We start from the raw sequence: 27,859 nt of genomic DNA on the forward strand, positions 1-27,859 counted from the left end.
GTACTGTGTTGGGTTGCCCCTGCCCCTCCTCTCTACCTTCTCAAACTCCTTCGTTCAAAATAACTTTTTTTAAAAGGACTTATTCTTTGGTAAGCCAGACTTCATTGCCAACTGAATAGCCTCCTTTATGACCCTGTTAAACCACCATCAAATCCTGTAATTCTGACTCTTAAATGACAGCACTGGAACAATGCCCAATCCAAAATGTCTTCTGACGAAGTTGAAGGCAAATCGGCACCCACAACATGGCATGTCACACGTCACATGCTTATGTAAGGGCAACCACGTAACACACCAGAATCCTGAAGAAAAATGGCAGCTGTCAACAGAATCGACTTGAACATTGCCTTCTGGGAGGTACAAAACCACTTCCACATGCTTGATTCCACAATTCCTTTTAAACAACTGCATCTTCTCCGATGTCAATTGTACACCGTTATCAGATACCAAAACGGCTGGAATGCCTTCTCTCGAAAAAACGTCTTCAAGGAAATCTATTACTACATCAGTACTAACATTACCCACCATGCGTACCTCCGGCTACTTAGAAAAGTAATCAATTAACACTATGGCATAGGCTTCTTTACAAGGCAATGTAGAAAACGGGCCCCTAAAATTAATAGCGAACTCCCGCCATTGTCTATCAGGCAGTTCAACTCTTTCAAATGGCATAACACAGGGTACTATGTCACTAGCATTACATGCAACCCAATTCTTAACCCATTGATCCACCATAGCCTTAGTACCTGGCCACCAAAAATGTTTTTAGTTTCTTCCTAGTTCTGGACATTCCTCCATAATCATCATGTACCAATTTTACTATTATTCTATGCACTCCCTGAGGGGGTATGATTCTGTCACCCCTCAGAACAATATTATTGCAGTCAATTGCTTCACTTTCCAAATGCACCCCTCTTCCCTTTTAACTGAAGCTCATTAGGTTAACCTCCAGAAATATATCTTTTGATCATCTTCCATTACTTATCCTTCTCCATTTTCTGGAGCCATACCATTTCAGACAATTCATTCCCGTACCCACATCCAATACTTCCACCTCAAGGTTTAACATCACACGTGAAAGTCACTTCACATTCACACTCACAGCCTTCAGAATCATTCTTAACATCCAACGGTAGGCGTGACAACCCATTGGCTACATTTGTTCTTCTTGGAGAATACACAATTTCATAATTACATATTTGCAACTTTTATGCCAACTGTGCCATTCGTGATGGCAGACTTTTCCCACCACCTGGTCTTAATATCTTTACCAATGGTTTATGATCAGTGAACATTTTGAACTTCCTTACCCGTAAATTCAATCTATATCGTTCTAAAGCCCTTGTAGCTGCTATCAATTCTTTTTCCGTGACCAAATAATTCCTTTCTGCCTGTGTGAAAGCTTACAATGCAATCCATTCACAATTATTCTCCCTTGTGATAAAACAGCACCAACACCATAGCCACTGGCATCCACTGAAATTATACATTCCAACCCTATTACAAACGATTTTAATCAAGGAGCATGTAATATTTCATTCTTGATAGCAGCAAAACATTCCACTTGTTCTTGGAACCAACACAATTTCACATTTTTTTTACTATAGCACTGACCATAAATGTTTCACTAAGGTAGTGGAGTGGTGTGGCTCACTGGTTAGAGGCGGCAGACCCGTAAGCAGAGAATGGCCTGGGACCAGGGTTCAATTCCTGATGCGGCAGGGTCGTGGACTAGGGTCAAACGGACTCCATATTTCTCACCTCGTTGCCTACTCTAACTAGGGAACACACTTGGCAAGTCTGGGCATTAAGCTTGCCTCATCTCTACAACGGCCCCCCACAGACGCTGGGGATGCCTGGTCTCACCTTGGAGATACCCAGAAAGGGACCATCTCACAGGGAAAACCAGGACTGGTTCCCAAGCGGTCTTCAGCGCCAGGATACTACTTGGAGTCACAGTGCGCTTTACAAGTACACCCACATTTACATTTAACACAATTTTCAACAAAACGAGAGTGGAATTCTGTGAAACTCAAAAAGTTGTTCTTTACATGTTGGCTCAGAATTATTCAAAATCACTTTAATATGACTAATTCTTGGGCAAATGCCTTCACTTGATATCACATGACCCAAGAATTCAACCTATGCTTCCCAGAATAAATTTACCCACTTTTTACTTTTGATCCATTCTACTTAAGTTCAGATAACACTTGCCTCAAATGTTTATCATGCGCAACTTTATCCTTCCCAAATAACAAAGTATGATCCTGAAATATTTTCGCCCCCTTCACTTCTTGCAAAATCCTGGACATTTCTCTTTGAAATACAGCAGAAACAAGACCAAAAGGCATCCTCAGATATTGGAACATTCCTTCCAGTGTTATGAAATCTGTACAGTGCTTGGACTCACCATACTTCTGGTTTTAAGAAAGCTGTACAGTGCTTTGATTCACCATCCAATTCAATCGGATGATATGCACTAGTAATATCTATTGTGGCATCACCAACTGACAACATTAGCTCCTGCAGGTTCTCTAGGGGAAATGTATCCAGATAAATAACTTCATTTAGACATCTCAAGTCACAGGTCTCATTGGACTTGAGTGAAATTACGACCGAAAAAACTCAATTTGAGCTTTCAATAGGTTCCATAATGTCTGTATCTTACAAGTCATGAAGTATTTCCTTCAATTTCTGTTTATATTTCAAAGATACATTCCTCAATTTTTGTCCTACTGGAATTACATTTTCGCAAAGAATGATCTTATGCTTACAACTCTTAGGTTTACCCAGGGATCCACAAAATACATCAATAAATTCTTTCCTTAATTCTTCATGCTCTTAATTTGCTGCTTCTCTAGAATACATCTTTTCATGCACAGTATACACTCGTGGATTCAACCTCGGATCTAATTTAACGCCCAGATCAAAAAGCGACGTTCCCTTGGGGCTAGTGGCTTGTACACATGCTTAAGACCACTGTGGGTGTGGCTCTGCACTCCTATATTGGATTAAATTTCCCTTAATTCATCAATGTTTGATAATGTGGTGGGTGCTAAATGCGATACTCCCTCTGAGCATGGGAGGTCCTATAGATACATACACGCATTGCTTGAACCCAAGCTTCACTCTCGCATAGCACTCGGGGTTCCTCTTCATACAATGTAAAATAATGTCTCTTCACATATCATTCATGTTATTATCTCCTTTATTTTTTCTCTTTGGTTGTCTTTTTTTGGGTTAATTATTTCATCATTAACCTCTTTTTATTTCTCATTTTCATGTAACTTTTTCTTATATTATATATGCCCAATGCATTTCAAGCAAAAAATGCCCTTCCTCAGGGGACTTCGTTCTGCTTGTTTGAATTTCTCAAGCTGTACACATCGGGTACGTTTTAAACTGGCGCCTATCGCGGTTCTCTCCCCCTTCCGGGTTCATGTGACACACGAATTAACCCAAGCAACGCGTGTATGTATTGTACACATGCTTCCCAGTTGTAGCTGTGGTTTACCAGTCAAGGCTGCCTCAGGGAGGATGTAGATACAGGGCAGTGAACATTACTCATAACTCAGAGTGCAAACAGAACAAACAATGAATCATTGTCAGCCAAAAGTTGCTTTTAAAGAAAAAGTATTATTTTATTTCTAACTCTGCACATGCAAAAGAGTGCAACATTCAGAAGCGACACAGTCCCCCTTGAGGTCGTGGCTCTAGTAGTTGTCAGGCAAATCCCTATCCCACCCTCCATTTGTAATGTGTTCTGGGTAATTCCCCATTCGCTGGTGACTGCATCCAGGAACTGCGCACTATTAGGCCGTGCTCAAGAGTTCCCTTTGACTCTTCAGGATTTTCATCAAAGTGTCTATGGTGCCACAGCACCTTTAGCAGCCAATCCACTGGAGCCCACAGATCCAGTTCAAGTCTAACCCGCACATTGAGCACGGAAGCGTTCGTTATAGTGCTATAGGGGGTGTTCTCAGCACGAGCACTTGTTAGATCACATCCTGCTCGGAGAAGTCAGGCTTCTCATGGTACACGCTGTAGTGTCAGGCAGGTGCAGGCACACTCTGTGGAGTCGCGCAGATGGCTCTCCCTAGCAATTGCAGGATCTTCCAGCTTTACGGAAACGCTGCATGTCAGGTTCACCCCAGCGTGGGAATTCAATCCTTTGGCTATGAACTGGAGTCCTGTGAGAGCCTGTTGCCCTTCCCAGCATCCTCCTGTTCCTCAGGAGTCAGTCAGGGCATTCAGTGCGGCGGGACCTAATGGTCGCAACCTCACAGCAGTCCTGTACCAAATCCAGAGTCTTTGGTAATATGGTCCCAGCAGCCTCTCCTAGCATGGGGTGCTGCAGTACCTTTTGCATGCAATGTAGACTCCTCAGGTGCACACACCACAGTGGCCCCTCCTGACATTCGGATTTGCTGTTCAGGGATTCACAAGTCCTGGTCACACATCTACTTTAATGGTGTCCTCCTCTAGTATATGGGGTCACCGCAATGATGCTCTGCACAGTGCTCAATACTTGGCTCTGTCTACAATGGCCCACTCTTGGCATATGGGAATCACCAGAAACAGTCCCGTACACGAGCTATGGTCGGATCAGAGTTTAGCCGAACCCTCACACAGGGAGTACCCTCGGTAGGTCTCCCCTCTGTACCTCACTCCCTCCAACACTCTCCTCACAAGGCACACAGGTCTCGGCAAGCAGGCAGGCGCTTGTGCTCCAGGCTCCATCGCAGGTGGTCTTGGTTTCCCTGGGTGATGTCCCCTTACCCAGCAAAGAAACTAGCAGGCCTTGGCCCCCAGTCCTGGTCACAAGCAGAGGTCTTGCAGAGCTTCCCTTCTCAAACAGCCCACCTGGCTGCTTGGGTAACAACACATTTTTGGGGATTCAACCTCCACTTCTTATATTCCTTTTCCAGACACCAAATGTGATTTAGGGCATGAGTCTTTGAAGTTTTACACTGGGCATCTGTTTATTTTGAAGTGGACAAATCTCTCTTTATTGTTTCCTCTTTAAAGATGTCTGCCACAGCAGGTAAGACTCTGAACCTGATTGTCCCACAACACCACTCATGGAAGTGACCACAGTTCAAACCTGGATATCAGCCACAGTGCAATGTGCATCAAAAGGTTAATCCCAAACAACCAGCCCTACTTGCTATGATTCCGTTATCAGATGTATCCCTCTTCCTGGAATGTAAAGAGCAGTCTTTTGAAGTGTAAAATGAGTCTCTTCCTTTCCCCTCCAGTGTGTGTCCACCTATCTCTCAGGAATGCAGAAATACAAAAATCTGCCTGGGTTATTCCTCTCCTCTTCATGTCTTCACCAGGCAGGCCTGGACTTCCCAATATGGAACCCAAGGTCTTCCATATAATGTACCTTTGCAGGCACACTTACTTAGTGTACATTCACAGCACACTTACTGTCCAACACAAGTACTTCTATGCATTGTACCATTACATGTACAGATGCATTCAAAGCACACATTAATCTCCGTGAACTGTTGAGGACTGACACTTTTCTCTATTTAACCAGGGTCTTTTATTTACAAACACACACTACTAGTAGACAGACTCACCCTGTGCGCTGCACAACACTTCACCGCTCATGTTTTGTAATTCACATAAGTACATATGCACCCAGCACATGCAGTCATTGAGAATGCACTGCACAGCACTGTATATTTCATGTTATGAATTACTCACAGGCATACATACACTCAGCACATGCACTAATCTTTCATGTACCACACAGTACTTCTCTATCCATGCACTGTATCCTTCCCAGTGGCATGCTTAATCAGCGCAGATCCACTACTCCTGCACTACGCAGCACTCCACATCTACCTGATGTAGCCCAAAGGTGAGTTAATTTAAGCACACAGCAGAGTAACTTTAAAAAAGGTGCATGAGGGGGGCGTGGCATAGAGGTACGACATGGCGGACGCTTTGTAGATGAGCTCCATGGGCTTGATCATCATCCTGAAATATATCCTGGTCACCGGCGCATCCTTACCTTCTCCAACCCTCCCACCTCCTAAAGGAGTTCTCGAGGAGCAGCTGGGAGCCCGTGCTGGGATGATTGCGGCTGGTTACTTGTGTATTGGCCTCCTGCCTCTGTCTGCGGCTGTATGGCTGTCTCTCGGGGCTTGCTTGCTAAGGAGTCTGGACGCTGCCCCTGGAGATCGAGGTTAAAAGCGAGGAGCTCCCTGACGCCTCAGGTCAGCCTCGCTGCAGCGGAGATATGCCGACTTGGCACCTGCGGTGCCCCGCGGCCGAGGACTGGGCAAAATCCGGCCGAGACCTCTGTGACTTCCTGGGCTGGTGGCCATTTTGGGGTGCCCTGAGCGTGCTGTAGACTGCGGCCCATGGCTGGGAAACAGCGAGTCAGGGGCCCAGTTGGGATTGATGCTCCCCCCCCCCACAGGCTCATAACTTTGCACCTTGACGGAACGCTTGCGCGGCACTGGATGCCACCTGCCCCCCGTGGTGAAACTCGGTCACCAGCAGTTGTGCTGGTTGGCGGCTGAAGCTGGTGCGGGCCCCGGGCAATGAGGTCGTGAGTGCCTTGGGCTCCCTGATGCCATCGGTAGCGGCTGGGTCATTGGTAACTGCGACAGTGTGGTGGGGGCTCTCTCCCTCCTCTAGGAACTTACCACAGGGTCCTCAACCGTCCCTCACAAACCTCCCTCATTTACTATACCAGCTGGGCATAACTAAACGTGTGCAGCAACTGGGGGCTGTAGCGGTGTGTAGTGGAGCTCCCATCCAGGGATCCGAGATTGTGCCGTGAAGAGGACTCGTCAGCTGTCTGGGGCTCTCCGCTGCTGGCTGATCCCTGTACGAGTGGCCGAGGGGCTGAGTGGGGCTTTTCTCGGGCCTGGTGGAGGCCATCCTGCGAGGGGCCAGTACAATGATTGGGTGGATGGGTGACACCCATTAGGGGTGCGGGGGCACCTGTGTGTGGTGGCGGCTGGGCTAGGCCTGGTGCGGCTTGTGTGCAGATTGCCTCGGCCCTGTCTTCTCACCAAATAGATATGGAACAAAGTGGTAGATGCCCTGTCGCGTGCTTGGTCGGAGCCGTGCGTCTGGGGCATAATATACCTAGCACTGCCATACTCCTCCCGGCTGGGTCATCATCCCTTTGATAGCATCAAAATGACCAGAGATAAAGTATCGAAACAGAGCACCCAGAGACATCGAGCCAGGCCCCTGCTGGGCCAGATAATGCGGACTTGATGACGGTGATAACCCTGTCCCGTGAGGCACTTGAGGCCAAAATCGGGGAGGTAGGATCTGATGTTGCCCTTATAAGTCAGGATTTGCTTAAAGCGGTGGATAGGATTACCAAGGCCCAAACTTGCATCTCCACCGTGGAAGATACAACTGCGTCCATCCAGGCTTGGGTGACCTCACTGGAGTCCATTTGGAAAGGGCTGGCGATCAGGGCGGAAGATGCTGAGGGCAGAGCTCGGAGAAACAATTTTCGATTTGTAGGATTTCCAGTGGGATGTGAAGGAAACAACATGGAACGGTTCCTTGCGAAGTGGATTGGAGCTGAATCCCCAAGACGTCATTGTCTCAGTTGTTCATAATTGAACGTGCACACCGTGCCCTTATGCAAAAACCTCCACCTGGGGCATGACCATGGCCCGTTATTGCAAGACTGTTGAATTTTCATGATCGTGGTGCCATCCTTTCACAGGCCAGGCTGGCGGGTGAACTCTACGTTAATTCTCACCATATCCTAATATTTCCAGACTATACATGCATGGTGCAACAAGGACTCCAATGCTTCACTGCTGCTAAAGCCCGGTTGCGTACCTTAAAATCCAATATGCGCTGCTTTTTCTGGACAGATTGGGAATCAACACAAGTCACATGCCCATTTTTTGTATTATCCTTCGCCTGACAGACGAGAGACAGAGCCACAGGCCGCACACTCCACCACTATTAGAATCGGAGCCATCATCTGGAGAGACCACGCAACAGGTGGCCAGGCCTTAGGTAAAACCCACTCGCATATCACACGTTTGAGACACCGTTCCAAATCACGCAGTGCCTTTGCATCACAAATAGAGGAGACTCAGCGAACCCTGACACCGACATGAGAACTTTCATTATAATGGCTGCAGCGCTGACGACATTTGCTGTGTCATGGGCCCACGTGAGGCCTATCCCCGTAACTCAGTATCTGAGAACTGTATTAATGTTTGGGGACAGTTTTTTCGGGAACACTTGGTATGGGGCTGGGCCATGCTCCTGTTGGAGCAGAGGCGCGACGCATACTGCAACAGATGCTTCAGCTGTTGTGCGGTATTGGGTGGGGGAGGGGTTGGGTTTGTTGAATGTTGTTGATTATACTGTCCATTTTGCTTCCATCTTTGGTCTATACACCCTGCGACAGCCTGTAATTCTACGCTTCTATTAGATGCCTTGCCCTGTAAATGACCCCGCAGATAGGCTCCAGGTAGTTAGCTGGAACATATGGGGAGCACTAAATAAGATCAAACGAGGTGTGGTCTTACGGCAGGCCAAGCGGCCTTGGCTAATGTTCTTCTCCTACAAGAGACCCATCTTCTGGGTACTAAATTGCTGTGCCTCGCACGATTTGGCTATATACAGGTTTATCAGGCGGGGTTCACTAGGGGCTCGCAATCCTTAACTACAGCCGAGTCCCCTATAGTCATTCTAAAACGTCGGCTGACCCCCAAGGTAGGTACATCATTGTATCGGGGACATTACATGGGGAAACCAATACCTTGGGTAGAATATATGCACCTCCCCCGCTTTCTGACACGTTTGTGGAGTGTCTGTCGGCAAAGTTGTTGGAAATTCCTGTGGGCCTCTCTGTTATTGGTAGAGACTGGAACAATGTGGCAAATGTGGCACAGGTCAGATGGTGCTCACTAGCTGCGCCTGGAACATCGAGACATACACATCTGCACACATTAATGGGGGACATGTGGTGGTTGGACACATGGAGGCATCTGCATCCAGCTACTTCTGGCTAAACGTACTACTCAGCGGTCCATGACTCATTCTCCAGTCTTGACTATGTGTTCATACCAAGCTCCTATTATTCTTGAATTGCAGCAACAGATATCTTACCTAGAGGTGTGCCAGATCACTCTCCGGTGGCCCTAACACTCTGCCTGGTAGTGGCGCGCCCCCTCTTTTGATGGCGTTTGTCCCCATGGCATCTCCAAGACCCACAGTATATGTCACACCTATATCAGGCCCTCACAAACCATTTTACAGAGAACTTGGGCACAGTGGATTCTCCGGCCATCTTCTGGGAGGCTATGAAGCCCACCATCGGGGAGTAGACATCGCATACTCTGCCTCTTAACGGAAAAAGCACCAGGAGGCTTTGAGTCAGACCGAGGTCCAGATTTTAAAACTAGAACAGAAATGTAGGGATGAACATGGCAGGGCACACTGCCTCCAACTGCTCCTTCTCCAACAAACCTGTGCAGATACCCTTTGCGATAAGACCAGAGAGGCCTGACTGGCATTCCGCAGCAGAATCTATCAGTGGGGTGACAAATCAAGCTCGCTCCTGCTTCGCTTGTGCCAGCGAGCTGTCTGCCCAGTGAGCATACCGGGTATCCCTGACGGCGATGGCCAGACACTCACGGACCCTATTTAAATTGTTGCTAGTTTTGCTGCGTACTATGCGAAGCTCTAAGCTCCCAGGGATGCTCTCCCAGAACCCCTGATCCAGCAATACCCTGATGATTTGCCTCCCAAGGCCATTACAGACATCACAAAAGGGGATCTAGATGCACCGCTGACAGTTGATGAGCTGGGAGCTTACGATCCAGGAAAGCACCGGGGCCGAACGGCTTCCCCGGCAAATTTTTTTTATCTTTCCAGACTCAATTTCTTCCCCATTACCTGAGAGCGATACATGCTGCCCTTGAAGATGGGAAACCTCCTCCGGACTGGCGGCTCACTGAAATTGCGATCTTCCCCAAGCCAGACCGACCCCTGGATCAGCATTCCTCGTATTGCCCTATTTCACTGTTGAATTTCGAAGGAAAATTACAGGCCAAAGCATTGGCCAATCTTATCCTCCCTTAAATGTCTGAACTGGTTCACCCAGATCAGGCAGGCTTTATGGCCCAGCGGCTACCCGTCATAACATCAGACGTGTGCACAATGCGGTTGCGCCCATTGATCGCCTTAAGAGCCCGGCGACCCTTCTCCTAGCAGATATCGACAGAGCGTTTGACTCGCTAGGATGGGCTTATCTGTTCGCTCTATTACAATGCTTACCTTTCGGCCCACGTCTTATTTCCTAAATTAAACTTCTACATACTGACCTTTCGGCCTCGGTCAGAATCGCTGGCACAGTGTCTGATCCCTTCCCTATAGGACGCAGTACTCCACAATGTTGCCTCCTCTCCTCATATTTATTTGCCCTAGCCATGGAACCACTAGCCGCATGGGTTCGTACTGACGCACAGGTTATGGGCTTTGAGTGGCCGGGGGGGTTCTCCAATCGGATTGCTCTTTATGTGGACAATGTCCTGTTTTTTCTTATGGATCCCCACCGGACGGGACCACATATTCTCAGCATCATGCAGATCTTTGGCCAACAGACTGGCCTTTATATGAATGCCAAGAAATCTGTAATTTGGCCTGTATGTGGGGTTTGGATATGGGCACCTGGACAGTGGAGGTGACAGTGGCCACAACAGGTCTGAAATATCTTGGTTTATATGTTTCAGACACACAATCGATATCATGGGACAAAAATATCGCCCCAGTTTGGACGCGCACGTAGGCAGAGATGTAGGGGTGGTTGCGTAGGCCCCTCTCTATACTGGGCAGATCCGCAACATTTTAAATGGTGTCCCTCCCTTTGTCTCCTATACCAACTACAGAATCACCCCTTCCAGATAGCACCTTCCTGGTTCCCGCAGCTGAACTCCAGACTGAGCCGCTTTTTGTGGCATGACCAGGCCACTACCGTGTCACTCAGAACGTGCTTCCAATCAACCTATTGTGGGGGTATAGAGACCCCCAATCTCCAATCGTATCATGCAGCATCCCACCTTCTGGTTTTAAATGATTGGTGGTACGGTATTAGCAATGACCCGGCATATTGAGTAGAGAAATGGCTGATGGGAGATATGTTGCCACACAGACTGCTCTATGCACTGAGAGAGCAGCATAAGCTGCCGCCAGCTACTCGGGTTGTTTTCGGTGTTTGGATAGACTCACTGCGTCGGGTGGGATGGTTACGGCGGTTGACGAGGAAGACCCCACTCTGGCAGAGCGGCCTCATGCCACAAGTGAATGCGTTAGCAGGATTTAAACAATGGGATGCCGTTGGTATATCCTTGTTCGGCAATGTTATGTGTGGCACCACAATGTAATCTTTTCAGGACCTCAGGCATAAATATGACATGCCACAGGCTCAGTTCTACAAATACATGCAATTGAAACATGTCTTATCCCCATATATGTTACACCTAGACTCCCTTCCCAAATTCAACCCTATTGAGGCCAAAGTTAATATGGGAGATTTGGGCGACCATAAAACCGCAAAGACATACCAAACCTAGTGACAAATCTCTCCACAACTTTAGATCCCCTCCGGGATAAATGTCAGATGGACTTGGGCCCCTTAGACAGTGATGACTGGTGAGAAGCCCTGGAATCCCCGAGATACGCGGCAATTACCAACTGTCTCAAGCTCATTCAATTTAAGTACCTGCACCACACATATTTTACTAGATTTCGGATTTGAAGGGCAGGGAAGATAGTCTTCCCCAAGTGCCTTAGATGTGATAGAGAGGAGGGTACACTACTCCACACAACCTTGAGCTGTGAATCTTAAGGCCGGTTCTGGAGGGGGGTCATTCGCTATTTATCTGAAGTATTAAGATGGGTTGTACCTCACTATCCTAGGCTCGTTCTTTTGCATATCACAGATGAAATAGGGGCAACCTTTATAAAAGACATCTACTGTTCCTGGGTCTTACCCTGGCTAAAAGGGATATTGCAAGGACATGGAAGGATCCGGCTCTAGACGCACTTGCTGCCACCTCGAAAAGGGTTGGAGGAACCCCAAATCCACAGATGCTCACAACAACTTCAAAGCCATCACCAACTCCCACCACCAACTCATGAGAAAAACGAGGAAAAAAGCAACTTAAGACAGAATCTCCACACACACGCACAACAGCAAAGAACTCTTCAACATCATTAAGGAGTTTGCCCAACCCACCAGTGAGTCTGCTGACATCCCTCCCTCACAAGACCTCTGCGACAAACTCAGCACCATTTTCCACCACAAAATTAAGAACATCTACGACAACTTCGACGAAGACAACCAACACACTGAGCCCTCACCAACCACCCGACACCCTGAAGCCAGCAATTGACAACTGGACAGCCCTCACCACGAAGATACAATGAAGACAATGAAGTCAATCCACTCCGGGGCCCCCACAGACTCCTGCCCTCACCACATCTTCAACAGAGCCGCTGACACCATCGCCTCCATGCTCCGCCACACCATCAACCGCTTCCTGGTGACCGCCTCGTTCCCCAATGACTGGAAACATGCCAATGTCAACCCCCTCCAGAAGAAACCCTCGGCGGACCCTACTGACTTAAAAAACTACAGACCCATCTCCCTGCTCCCGTTCCCAGTGAAAGTCATCGAGAAAGCCATCAGCAGCCAACTAACCACATTCATCGAAGACCACAACATCATCGACTCCTCCCAATCGGGCTTCAGAAAAAAATACAGCATGGAAATTGCCCTCCTCGCCCCAACAGACGACATCCACACCCTATTGGATAAAGGGGAAACATTAGCCCTCATCCTCCTCGACCTCTCAGCGGATTTCAACACAGTCTCTCACTGCACCCTAATATGCAGACTCCATGACACAGGTATCCAGGACAAGGCCCTCGACTGGATCCGCTCCTTCCTCACTGGCAGAACGCAGCGGGTCAGACTCCCCCCTTTCCTCTCGGACCCAACACCAACCACCTGCGGAGTCTCCCAGGGGTCCACCCTCAGCCCTTCACTCATACACGTCTACATGGCTCCGCTCGCCCCCATCATCAGAACCTACGGACTCAAGATTGTGTCATACGCAGATGACACTCAACTCATCCTCTCCCTATCCAACGAACCCAACACCACCAGACACAACTTTCGAGAAGGCATGGAAGCTGTCGCCAAATGGATGAAAAACAGCTGCCTCCAACTAAACACCAACAAAACAGTAAAAAGTACTCATCATGGGCCCAAACCCCGACGCTTGAACGACACCTGGTATCCCCCTGCCTTCGGAAGCCCGCCCAACCCCACGGACCACTCAAGCAACCTGGGAATCATCCTGGACTCCGAGCTCAAAATGGACCGCCAGATCAGCTCCATCTTGTGCTCCTGCTACCGCACCCTCCACCTCCTACGTAAGACCTTCAAATGGATCCCCCTTGAAAACAGAAAGACCGTCACTCACACCCTGGTCACCATCAGACTCGACTACAGCAATGCACTCTACACCGGAATAAACAAAAACCTCACCTCACCGGCAAGCTACAACACATCCAGAATGCCGCCGCAAGGCTGGTCCTCAACCTGCCAAGACACTGCCACATCTCCCCGCACCTGCGCTCAGTCCACTGGCTCCCCATTGAGGCTAGAGTCACCTTCAGGATGCTCACCCATGCACACAAGGACCTCCACGACAACGAACCAGCATACCTGAACAGCCTACTTAATTTCACTCACCACAAAGGACTCTACGATCATCCCAGCTCTCCTACACCCTCGTCCCCCACACCAGAAAGATTGAGAGGCCCCTCCTTCTCCTTCCTTGCAGCCAGATCCTGCAACGCCCTTCCGCTCCACCTCAGACAGGCAACATCACTCCACATTTTCGCAAGAAACCTCAAAACCTGGCTCTTCGACAGACCCCCTCCTTGATGAACTTGGAACCTGTACCCCCCAACCCCCAGCGCCATGAGACCCTAACGGGTGAGTAGTCGCGCTCAACTAACGCATGATTGATTGATCCGGCTCCACGCAAATTGAGCGCTTGGAGGGCGGGTCTCGACTGGTGTATGGGTCAGGAGCAACCTATTTTTACAGACCCCCGTGACTACGCACACAATTCAGCAAAGACATCACGGACTTCATCAGCCCACACGCCCTCCCCTCCGCCGACTACATCCTCCTAGGGGACCTCAACTTCCGCCTGGAGAGCAACAAGGACCGCAACACCGCCGCCCTGCTGGCCAACCTCGGACTCAAGCAACTGGTCAACACCCCCACCCACTACGTATGAGCTGCTGTGGGTTTGGTATGTACAGGTGAAGGGTGCTCAAACAGTGCGGGTAGAGTATGGTGATGGATGAAAATAGGGTAGGACGGTGCAAACAGTATAGAGGAAAACCCTATAACCTCTAACTAGTGTTCAAGCAAGTGGTGCTGAAACACTATAGAACGTACAGACAAAAACTGTGCACACGTCAGATGAGCAATTTTGTATACATATGTTACAGGACAAAAGGAACTGAAGCTGTTGTTTTGATGAAAACTTTATGTAATTCTCTTTAGAGAGTATAGACGCCAGCCGACACGTGTTTCATCAAGCAGGACGAAGCCTGTGATTCATCAGGGCTTTAATTGGCATGGCAGGGTCATCAACTGAAACGGTAGAGTGATTGAGTACGACGGGAGTGTTCCGCGTTAAGTGCTTATCTGGATAGGATATATCAGGGGCAGTCGGGTACAACTGTCGTCCGAAATCGCATGATCATGGAAGCAGCATCGCTCCTTCGGTGTATGGCTACGCCGGCCACACACTTGATCCCGTCTTCTCTTCCAGCAAGCACATCACCTTCAGCCACTCCACCGGACTCCACTGGACCGACCACAGCTGTGTCCACTTCAGCTTCAGAAAAACCACAACCCACCACCACCCACAGCAGGTCCCTCACAGGAGCTGGAGCAAGATCACCGCCGACCAGCTCACCACCTCCCTCAGCCAGAACCCACCTGCCAGCACAACGGACCCCAACGAAGCAGCCCGCAACTTCACGCAGTGACTGACCACCTGCGCCGACGACCTCGCACCACTGAAGAACCCTCCCAGCAGACCCAGAAGCAAGAAGGCCCCCTGGTTCACCGACGAACTCAAGGACTCCAAGAAGACCTGCTGCACCCTCGAGAAAGCCTGGCTCCTCGACCAGACCACTGACAACATGACCACCCTCAAACACGCCACTGCAAGCACCACCAGCTCATCCGCACCACCAAGAAGAAATCACTGAAGGAGCGACTGGACAACAACGCCCACGACAGGAAGGAACTCTTCAGCATCGTCAAGGAGTTCTCCAACCCCAGCACTGGCAACAACGACAACACTCCTTCACAAGATCTCTGCGACTCTCTCGCCTCGTTCTACCACCGCAAGATTGCCGACATCCACAACAGTTTCGGCGCACAATCCACGCACCCAACCGTCGAACCAACGCACCCCACCGCCACCCTCCGCACGTGGACGACGGTGACCACCGAAGACACAGCCCGCACGATGAACACCATCCACTCCGGATCCCCAACCGACCCCTGCCCCACCACGTCTTCAACAAGGCCGACTCCACCATAGCACCCCAACTCCGGGACGTCATCAACACCTCCTTCAACACCGCCACCTTCCCGGAGAGCTGGAAGCATGCCGAGCTCAGCGCCCTACTGAAGAAACCAACAGCAGACCCCACAGACCTCAAAAACTTCCGCCCCATATCGCTCCTCCCTTTTCCTGCCAAAGTCATCGAGAAGATCGTCAACAGACAGCTTGCCGTCTTCCTCGAGACGAACGGATCCCTCGACCCCTCGCAGTCCGGTTTCAGAGCCAACCACAGCACCGAGACCGCCCTCATCGCAGCCACCAACGACATCCGAGCCCTGCTCGACAACAGGGAAAAACCGCGGGACTCATCCTCCTGGACCTCTCTGCAGCGTTCGACACTGTCTGCCACCGCACCCTAGTCCAACGCCTCAACAACATCGGCATCCAAGAGAAGGCACTGGAGTGGATCATCTCGCTCCTCGCCGGAAGAACACAGAGAGTCCGCCTTCCCCCATTTCGATCCGAGGCCACCGAAGTCATCTGCGGCGTCCGGCAAGGATCATCACTCAGCCCACCCTCTTCAACGTCTACATGAGACCTCTTGCTGCCATCGTATGCCAACACAACTTCAACATCATCTCTTACGCCGACGACACCCAGCTGATCCTCTCCCTCACTAGAGACCCCGACACCGCCAGAACCAGCCTACACGAAGGGATGAAAGACGTCGCCGAGTGGATGAAGAACAGCCGCCTGAAACTGAACTCAGACAAGACGGAAGTCCTTATCCTGGGACCATCGCCCTCCGCCTGGGACGACTCCTGGTGGCCCCCAGCCCTGGGCACCGCTCTCAAGCCAACAGACCATGCACACAACCTGGGCTTCATCCTGGACTCCTCCCTCTCGATGCCCAGACAAGTCAACGCCGTCTCCTCATCATGCTTTCACACCCTTCGCATGCTTCGCAAGATCTTCTGATGGATTCCGACCGAAACCAGGAAGACGGTCACCCAGGTCCTCGTCACCAGCCGACTGGACTACGGAAACACCCTCTACGCCGGAACCACAGCCAAGCTACAGAAAAGACTCCAACGCATCCAGAACGCCTCCGCCCGACTCATCCTGGACATCCCCCGACGCAGTCACATCTCCGGCCACCTGAGGGACCTGCACTGGCTCCCCGTCAACAAGAGGATCACGTTCAGGCTCCTCACCCACGCACACAAGTCTCTCCACGACCTGGGCCCCAAGTACCTCAACGACCGCCTGACCTTCTACACGCACACCCGCCAGCTACGGTCTACTAGCTTCGCCGCCGTTGCACGCATCCGAAGAGCCACCGCCGGAGGCAGATCCTTCTCCTACCTGGCGGCCAAGACATGGAACTCCCTCCCCATCCACCTTCGGCTGACCCACGACCACCTCGCCTTCAGGAGACAACACAAGACCTGGCTGTTCGAGTAGTAGCGGACCCCTTCCCCCAAGCGCCTTGAGACCCTTCCGGGTGAGTAGTGCGCTATACAAGTGTTATGATTGATTGATTATTTTTAAAGCTAGAGGGTGCTCTCAGAAACACTATAAAATATGGAAACAGTGGGCAGATTTTCAGGGCCTGGTACTGAAACCACCTCCACCTCACCCTGCGGATGTTGAAACCATATAGAGGTGTAGCACGGGGCAATATGGCTGTTCAGCTAGACATGATGTATGTCGTTGGGCTTACAGGGCATGGCCGGGGTATTGTCTTACAGTATGCAACACAGTGTTTTAAAATGTTTGGGGCTGTCATTTATGGTCCCGAATGGTTTATTTTCTTGTTTAATAACTCTTATATACCAGTCACCTGCTCGGTATTCAACATATGGATGATTATATGTTTCTATTACTTTGTAATGCTTGCAAACACTATATATGCTGACTTAATAAAAAGAGTTTTGAAACAACAAAAAAATGACAAAGGTGAATGAGTCTGTAGGTCTCACTCCAGTGACGCAGGGTAAAAAGGTTCTGTTCACTACTACTGATCAATACATGGGATTCTTCCATCACTGCGCTCATGCTGCTCAACCCCTAGTGGAGGCGGTAGCTTACCCCCACTATAAGGGTAGTGCTTTGGGTGCCCCTCCTAGTTCAACAAGACCGCAGTCTGTGACAGACCTACATCTTAACGCACACACACGATCTGTGCTCGCCTATAACGAAAATCGGTTTTAGGGATTCAGACAACACTCTAGTTGAACACTCAGGGCAGGGGAGCACGTCTTTACTATGCAGAGGACTTTTCCAACCGAAAAGGGGGATAGCATGGTTTCAAGCAAACACGGAAACCAGTCAGTCCGTGCTACGCATGGAGCCCAATGAGCTACATATATGGAGGTCTGTGAGCTACATATATAGAGGCCAGAGACCTACACATATAGAGGCCAGTGAGATACATATGTGGAGGTCAGTGAGCTACATAAATGGAGGCCAGAGAGCTACATATATGGAGGCCAGAGAACTACACATATGGAGGCCAGTGAGATACACATGTGGAGGTCAGTGAGCTACATATAAGGAGGCCAGAGAGCTACATATATGGAGGCCAGAGAGCTACACATATGGAGGCCAGTGAGCTGTCTGTCACTGGCTGTATGATGTGCTTTGTGTTCAACTTCCATTGCTGTCTCCTTAGTACAGCGCTTTCCGACTCGATGAAACCGGAGTTGCTTCAAAGTAAACTGACAGGGGAGGAGCGCGTGATGGGATTTCAACCCAGCAAGAACTGTTATTGCTAATGTTGATAGAAAAATAGTTTGAAAAAAGGAATTCCACCCCTTTAAGAACATTTCGTTTTTAAATATTCTAAAGAAAGGCATGTTGGTAATTGTTGTATACAACTCACAAGAATGTCCTGCCCTGCACACATTTATCGCAATACCTATTGAGCTCTGTTTTCTTGACCGAAGGCCTGTCCTTAATCAATCAATCAATCAAACAGCATTTGTAAAGCACAACACTGTCTCCCCTCTGGGTATCTGGTTGCTGTGTCTCTGTCGAAGAGTCAGGTCTTGAGTCTCAGTTACGGAGTATAGGTATAGTGGTTTGTGGGACAGCAAGGGGATTCAAGGTGCTTTGTGTTCTTGGTGCTGCTTTCTGCAGCTGTTACCCAGCTATTGCTGGCGCCCAATATATGTTGTTACAACACAAGCATTTACAACGCATGCTTTTAAAATTGTGTATTTTACATCGCAACTACCATTACATCGCATGATTTTGCAATGCATGCCATTGCAAAACATTTTTTAAACTACCATTACAACGCATTCCATTACAACGCATTCCATTACAAGGCATACCATTACAGCGAATACCATTACAATGCATAATACTTTAAGGGTAACAGTAGGGTAAGTGTTGGATAGTGATGGGGTAAAAAATACTATTCCCACTCCAGTGAGTGCAACAATATGGTAAGAGTTAGATAGTGTAGGGTTAAAAATGACTATTCCAACTCCAGTGAGTGCAAAAGTAGGGAAAGTGTTCGTTATCGTAGGGGTAAAAATGACTATTCCCATCTCCCCCAAAACCCATACCCACCCTAAAACAAAAAAACACCATTACTTACCTTATAATGTGTTCTAAAGGCATGCGTTGTTATAGCATGCATTGTAATGGCATGCATTGTAATGGCATGCGTTGTAATGGCATACATTGTAATGGCATGCGTTGTAATGGCATGCGTTGTAATGACATGCGATGTAAAGGCAGTTGCGTTGTAACAGCTGCGTTGTAAAAGCAGCGCAATGTAATGACTGCGTTGTAATTGATGTTTCCCGCTAGAAGCAGTCTTCTTTGCTCGTGTGTTGGTCCTTTTCTGGCAGCAGTCTGTCTGGGATGCAATTTTCAGTCTCTGATATCTTTCCTCATGGTCTCCATGTCACTCTGTTGTGGACTCTTGTCGTCGGTGGCGCTGCAAATAATTACAGCATCATCTTCTACCCTGAGAGGGGAGTAGCTTACACCTTTCTATTTCTTTTGTCAAAAAGGTCACTTATATTGGAAGCCAGTTGGGCAAACATTGTATCATCTTTCGGCTGAGCCACACATTCTATTATCCCATTTACATTTTTGCTTATTGCTGATAGAGTCCTCCATGGGAATGGCACTTCTATACTGCACCAACTCGTCACCCATTATGTGCCTAATAGGGAATTTCACTCTTTGAACCTGCACCTGGTCTCTGTCCCCTCAGTTAGAAGGGCTAGAAGAGGAGTTTGGGCTTTTAGCTGTAACGTTGCAAATCTTTGGAATTCTCTTCGTCTGGCTATTAAGTGTCTGGACTCTGGATTTTCGTGAAGCCACCAAACCTGGCTGTCTTAGCTTGATCTCTAGCTGTTATGATCTTTTGATCACTGTTGATGCTGTGCTTTCCTCTACTACTGGATTGCTTTTGGGTCGCCATGTGCTTTATAAATCGCATATCATAGCATAAACAACTCCCTAACTTTCTTACTCTCCCTCCCCTTTAAATATCTTCCCACCCTTACATCTCCCACCACCTACTTTCCTCATCAACAATAATCTTTAATCCATGTTAGGTCATACATCCTCGAGGTCTCTCTTGCCCCGGTTGCTTTACTTTGTTTGTCTAAGCTGCCCATTTTCAGGTCCAAGCCTACCTCTTGGTCCTTCATCATCCCCTCTCTTCCCCTAATTCCTCAGTTCACACATATCCTTCTGATCCATCTCACCATTCTTTAATCTCTTGCATTGTCACCGGAAAAGCCCTCACCTGAGGTGTTCTTTCTGTCCCCCGCAGCTGTTTATCCACCCACTATCCACTCCTCCATAACTACCATTAACTTTTTCAAATACAGCCTGTTTCCCAAAGACGACAGGTGCTCACAGTCATCTCTAAATAGAACCTGTCATTCAAATTACATCAACAATATGGTGCTGCCATGTTTTCCCCCTGCGTTGGTGCTAAACTAAGCAGCCTAGCGCCACTCAGACACCCTTGCACCATAGTGCTAGGGTGTCTGTTTATGGGCAGGAAGATCTCCCTTCCTGCACATAAACAATCTTTAAATGACGTCCTTTAACTTTTATGTGTGCTCCAAAGTTGCCAAGTGACGTTTTGCAGTGTGTTAATTTTTAGGTCTCGCTCTCTAGACCTATTGTTGTTGAGATGCCTCTCAAGGGAGACAGACCGGGGCACGCGCAGATTCTGCTCTGTGGGCGCGTACGTGAGACGCGTCTGCCACAAAGCGTGCGTGGGCGGCGCTATGTGGCAGAAGCTTCACTCTACATTTACCTCCGGTGCCCGACAGCGCCACTGACCATCGGTGCACCCACCACCGTCCCGTCCCACACCTGCACGCCTCATTTAATTTTCTTTATAACTTCATTTATGCGTTTTTTGAAGGTGTCAGAGCGCTTCACAAAAGGAACAGGACTAATGTAAGAGAACATTAGAAAATCTACAAGAGAAAGCTAACGGTGCATTACAGGAGGAAAAACTGACATGTGTGCAGGTTACAAAAGCGTACAAACTACAAGTAGAGGTGTAATACTGCAATAAATGGAGGACACTCAAATACAAGAACAAACGTTACATAGGCAACGGTGGCACTCTCCACCACTCCTGCGCTGAGGATGAGCCCCCCCACCACCGCATCCAAACAGCAGAGCCTCTTAAATTCCTCCGACAGCGCCACTGCCTATCTTCGCACCCGCCACGTCCTGTCCCACACCACCACACCCATTTAATTTTCTTTATTACTTCATTTATGCGTTTTTTGAAGGTATCAGAGCGCTTCACAAAAGGAACAGGACTGATGTAAGAGAACATTAGAAGTGAACGAATTACAAAAGCAAAAGTTACATTACATGAGGTAAAAGTCACAATCGTGAGTGAACATACTACAAGAGAAAGCTAACGGTGCATTACAGGAGGGAACTCTGACATGTGTGCAGGTTACAAAAGCGTACAAACTACAAGTAGAGGTGTAATACTGCAATAAATGGAGAACACTCAAATAAAAGAACAAACGTTACATAGGCAATGGTGGCACTCTCCACCATTCCCGCTCGGAGGATGAGCCCCCCACCGCCACATCCCAACAGCAGAGCCTCTTAAATTCCTCTGTACAATATGGCAGACTTTGTTGACGGCCCATCAACGCGCAGCAAAGCGTTCCTGCCCCGCCACTACAGTACACCCCAGCATCCCCCACAACACCCCCGACCACAGTAGTAGTACCTCTGAGGCTCCCACCTCTGAGTCCTCTGCAAACCGTGGCACGCCATGTGTCCCTGTCCCGGCGGCCCCCTCCCTGGGCCGCATGAGCTGCGTAGCACACACTGACCTCAGCACGGTGAAGCCTGCAGGCGCCGCCACTGGGCACGAGCTGCAGACCACAACAATGTGCACACCCACAATGCGTGCACGGCTCTCCCACCCCTCCCCATTCAAGCAGCAAGCTGCCCATTGTATTCTTGTGTTTTTTTTCTTTTTCTTTCTTTATGCGTTTTACCTCCTTCGATGCTCATGACAAGCTCAGCTCATCATGAGGCACAGTGGAGCTGTGACCACACCCATTTACATTAGGGCCCAGCACAGGAGGAGGATACCATCAGCAGCGATGGTGTTAATATAGCGCGGACTTTACCGGAAGGTGTCAGAGTGCTTTACAAAAGGACCAGAACTGATATAAGAGAACAATACAAGTGAACAAATTTCAAAAGTTACATTACATGAGGCAAACGTGACAATCAAGAGTGAACAAAGTACAAGCTTGTGGTGTCCTCCGTTCCATCTGGAACTCGGAACACTCGGAGTGAAGAGTGTTCCTGGAGTTCCAGATGTATCGGTTGGCCCGGGCTTCATGGATGTGATTTCTTGTTCTCCGAATAAATCTCCTAACTTCGTTTACCTCGTTTCCTGTTCCTTGTTTGAAGAAGAACACTTCACTGGCGACGATCGGGTTGACGGACCGACTGAATTTTTAAGCCCGGAGCACTGCTTATCGCAGACCACGATTTCCGTTGCACTCTTCTGGCATATATTCTGTCTACAACTGCTGTCGCATGCAAGCGTGACCGAAGCGATCTACTGACGTGAAATTCCCGTTCTTTTGGTGTGAATGGTGAGACTTTAGCCCATTTCTTACAATTTTTCTTGTTTTCGTTGTTTCTTGTGACGCGCATCGTCTCGGCAACCTCGCGCATTTGTCATTTTCTACCGCATGCGCAAAGGACATCGCACTGATCGCGCTGAAGCAGCGAAGAGCACGCTCTCTAGCGCATGCAAAGAAAACATCACGCTGATCGCGCTGAAACGCCGAACATTCCATTTTCTGCTGCGTGTTTTCTGTAACTAGGCAATACAGCCTTTATGACGTACTTGCCTTGCAGAGCCTACATTTCTCCATGATGACAAAACAATGCTTATGACTCACAATTGGGTTTTCCTTCATCAATTTTTCTGAGCTATGATCTCACAATAGCTCATCTATATACTGCAAAACCCAACTTTTCTTTATTCTACAGTACATAGTGTGTTTTATACTGTTTTTAACACTATATTCAACATGGAAAGTTTCAATGCTCCTCCTCCATTCTTACCTACGCCTGGTGAACCACTTTTAGAATGGAAGCAATGGAGAGAAGGGTTCGAAGCATACCTAGAAGCAATTGGTGGCGATAATTTCACTGATAAACGTAAACTTGCAATTTTGAAGCACTCTTTGGGTGCAGAAGGCAGACAAGTTGAAGGACTGGGTTCTTTAAGACCCAGCGGTGCCAGGGCACAACACCTGAAACCTTCGTGGGTAACCTGCTCCGGCGTACGAGTGACAGAGACACGGGACACTTCCTTCGGCGTCAAAGATTCAAGGTTTATTTACTGCAGGGAACACAGAAGTCACGACAAGTACAACACGTGCAACTTGGGGAGACTGCTTCAAATTGGTTCTGTGGATCGCTCCTTTTATACAGAATTTACCCATAGGACAACATGGTACACAAAAGTTTACAACCCGGTTCCCATAATTATCCCCCAGAGGGGTCGCTTTGGTCACTTTGATACACATAAGGTCCGGAACATAAGTGCGAAAACATTTGGCGGTTCCCAACTGCAAAAACCCATCTTCCCAACATTAGTGCATTCCAATCAGCAATAAAACAGATCGAAATAGGAACTAAAACAGGTGCAGAGGAAGACGGAGACAGTGGGGAGATCGGAAAGGGTGTAAAAGGGGAGGTATCAGGAAACACGAGATACAGGCATCAAAGGGACGTGCCTAATGAGATGCACGGCTGAGACAATAAACCGGCACGGCGAGATGAGCCTCGAGCGGGGCCATCTGCCTTACAGTATCAGCCCCCTCATCATAAAGACACTTACAACATGTGTCTTCCGCAAATATCTTGGGAGTCCCAGGGTCGCGAGGCGGACAGCGTCCGTTCGCTGGCTACTTGAGGGCAAGAGACAAAATGGATGCCGTATCTAAGATGGAACCCGTGGGTACAGATGAAAAACCCACATAACAAACGAACGGTTTAAGTTAGCACAGCGAAACTGCGCACACTTACTAAACTCGTCATTTGCGGTTCATAGATACCAGACTCGACCATATTCGTGCGAGTTAAAAACGCCACTTACAATTGTCACGGAACCTCAGACGCTCCTTTTGCCCTCATGTAGGCAAGCACTAGTCGGAATACTCGATATTCATCAGACCATCCAGATGTTGTTGTAGCATAGCTCTGTCCAACCGAGTCCCCTTGGTAACGGGTGGCTGTCTCATACACGTTGTAGCACAGAGGCCACATAAGGCAGGACCGCACTGCACACAAAGGCAACACGTGAACAGGAACACCACAACGACTCCGATGATCATCAGAATCTTCCAACCCCAAGTCGACATCAGGCCCCAAAACCATCCAAGTAGCGTCCAATCCCCTACATCCACGTGTATGGATTCGGAGATCTTATGCAACCTCGAGATGGCTTGATAGACAGTCGGAGCATTATCAGGAATGAAAATACAGCAGCTCGAATGGATCACCTTACATACCCCACCTCGATCCGCTAAGATCACGTCTAAAACCATACGGTTTTGTAACGTCATAAGTCTATCCGCCTGAAGTTCAGTGGTGATATTACCAAGGGCACTGGCAGTAATATTAGCTGTCGATTCTACCACTCGAGTCAACTGTCTCAGGTTCCTACTATTTACCATAGGTCCCCAAAACGGGAGGAAACCCTTGAAAAAGTCTCCTGCCTCTTGACCGGCAGTATCCTCTTCGCTAATTACGCCTCTCACAACTCTAGTCTTGTGATAATCTGCATCTACAGTGAACGTCGGAGGCAACAAGTTTGCGATGAAACATGAGCCCATGAAGTCAGAGGGCAACCATGCATATGCACGATCATGACAGATAAAGTATGTACCCTTGGCGGCCAGGAACACAGGGGACGAGACCATCGGCAGAATGTAATTTTCAGTGCAAGCACTCTCTCCAAGTCGGGCTTTCGATCTTCGGCCACGACCTATAAGACAAAAATTACCAATGTGGGGTACGACCCATATTGGAGGCGAGCTTTTAAGCTGTTTTTCACTAGTGAACACACTATATTCGCCTCTACTTAGGACCCTATAGGCTTGTACCTCTTCCTCGTGAATAAGCGAGGGATCATAGATATCGCTATCTAAATCCTCTATTGCTATAGACAAAGGTTTTTGATACGAGGTAGGACCAGAGTAGGGGAAACGTGGTTCTCGAATGGGGTGGAAACCCAGTGCGCTTCGAAACATTGTTTGAAATGCTCGAGCAGACCCTTGGGAACTATACGGTAACACCAGATATGGAATTCCCTTATCCGTAGTATGTGGCATCAACCCACACACCCAACAATTAGTAGTGTTGACCACTAACTGATGCTGATGGAGGAGCTGAATAAAGGAATTGTTGCGGAATTCTGCACGTCTAGCCTGCTCGTGGTCAGGTAAGATATGAAAAGAATGAGGAGAAACAGTGGAGGTAAGTTTAGGGTCAGGGGTAGGAGTAGGTGTAGCAGATGGTAAGAAGTAAGACATCGTGTAATACACCCCACCCACCAATAATGCAGAAACAGTCAAAAACAACACGAATATTTGGAACAAAAAACATTTGGTACGACTGAGTTGCTGCAGCTTGAATCTATGAGCCTGAGCTTCTTCCAAGTTCATCAGCTTCGAGAATGCCATTCCCTATGACCGTCCGCAACGTTTCTTGACGCACTTCGTTCTGTGTAGCAGCAGTCAATCCCTAGGAGTTCCCAGGAACCGACGGTCTTTAACCTAACGTCAAGACCTACTAACCAGAAGGAAGTACGCGCGCGGCCCTACGGCCTTTATTTCACAAGTGTATATATGCGAAAACAATGTTTCTCAGCTGTGGAAGCAAAAAGTGTAAGGAATGAAACTCAATGAATATATACAAAATAATTACAATGATACGAATGTTCAAACTGATCGTGGAAAACGGGATAATGCAATTGTCAAGGGACAGAACAGGATCTTTTATTAGTCTCTGGTGCTAGATCGCAAAAAGTATCGGGTTTTCCCAGGACGTGTCTGTTCGTCAAACAAAGGATCCGTTGAAGGGACAACGTCCTGTTGATCAGCTGAATGTTCTGGTCTTGAGTCTTTTGCTGACAAATGTTCAACAGTGCCTTTCTGCTGCACTGAGGATTCTCCGACAGGTTGTGCGTCGCTGAAAGGTACAAACGCCGGCAATCCTTCGGTTTCAGTTGATGCAATGCCTCTCCTTACCCACGAGTCTGCTGGCAACGGGATAGGGACTTTCTTAGTATGGGTGGCATGCACCCAATTTTTCCGGCCCTCTAGACGAACTGCAGTTCTCGTGGCAAGGAGGACCTGGTAGGGTCCAGTGAACCTGGGATCCAAATTGTTCTTGCGCGAGAAGTTGCGCGTCACCACCCAATCTCCGGGCTGGAGCTGGTGACCTGGACCCTCCGTCTGCGTCGGCAATGCTTCGTGAACCTGTTGGTGAATTAACCTCAGTTTAGCAGTCAAGTCATGAAGATAATCAATCAACATTGGATATTCAAGATCACAGAAAATACCTAGCCTAGGAACCCCCCAAACATTCGCAGGACGACCGAACACTATTTCGTAGGGACTAAGCCCTACTCGGGAGTGTACAGTCGCCCTAGTTGACAGTAATGCTAAGGGTAAAGCGTCAGGCCACGAGAGACCAGTCGTAGCCTGAATCTTAGCTAGCTTTAGTTTAAGGGTGCCGTTATACCCTTCAACCAAACCAGCTGACTGGGGATGGTTGGCGCTATGGAATTTCTGATTAATTCCAAGGCCCTTGCATACACTCTTCATCACACTCCCCACAAACTCACTTCCGTTATCTGACCACACGACTCTAGGCATTCCGTACCGAGGAAAGTATTCCTTCAGTAGGATTTTCGCAGTAGACAAAGCAGTATTGTCTTTGAGAGGATAAGCCTCGATCCATCGGGAGAATGCGCAAACCACAACTAAAACGTATTTCAGGTTATTGCATCGCTCCATATGGATGAAGTCCAACTGGATCACCTCAAAGGGGCATGAAGGGGGAGCAAAACTGCCAGGAGGAGTTGGGGTTCCCTTGCCAGGATTGTACATCATACACACCATACAATTCTTAACCAAGCGTTCAGCACATTTCGTGATACCATCATTCTTCCACACAGGAGACAGCAACTTGCAAATACCTTTCGCGCTAATATGTGCTAACCCATGCGCCATAGTCACAACAGCCAGCACATACGCATCAGGCAACATCCATCTTTTCTGATCCGATAAGTCGATCCAACAACCATTCGCATCCAACTTTCCCGTACTTTCTTCCCACTTCGTCTTTTCAGTCTCGGTGGCCTCATTCTGAATTGCTTTCACACTTTCGATAGTGTCCTCACACATACTCGATTCTGTAAGCCACCTAACCGAACTCGTCACATACATTCGAGTGCTAAGGTTCCGGGCAGTCTCCTTAGCAGTCTCATCCGCAAAAGCATTACCACGACCAACATCATCCGTCACCTTACGATGCGCACTACATTTAACAATCGCCACTTGCTTAGGCAACGTAAGTGCATCCAAAAGATCATTCACAAGCTGGCCATGCTGAATCTTCGTACCATGCGATGTTAGAAAACCTCTCTCTCTCCACAATCGTCCAAAACTATGTGCAACGCC

This window comes from Lissotriton vulgaris, chromosome 4_1 (assembly GCF_964263255.1).
Source record: "Lissotriton vulgaris chromosome 4_1, aLisVul1.2, whole genome shotgun sequence".
Classification (NCBI taxonomy): Eukaryota; Metazoa; Chordata; class Amphibia; order Caudata; family Salamandridae; genus Lissotriton; species Lissotriton vulgaris.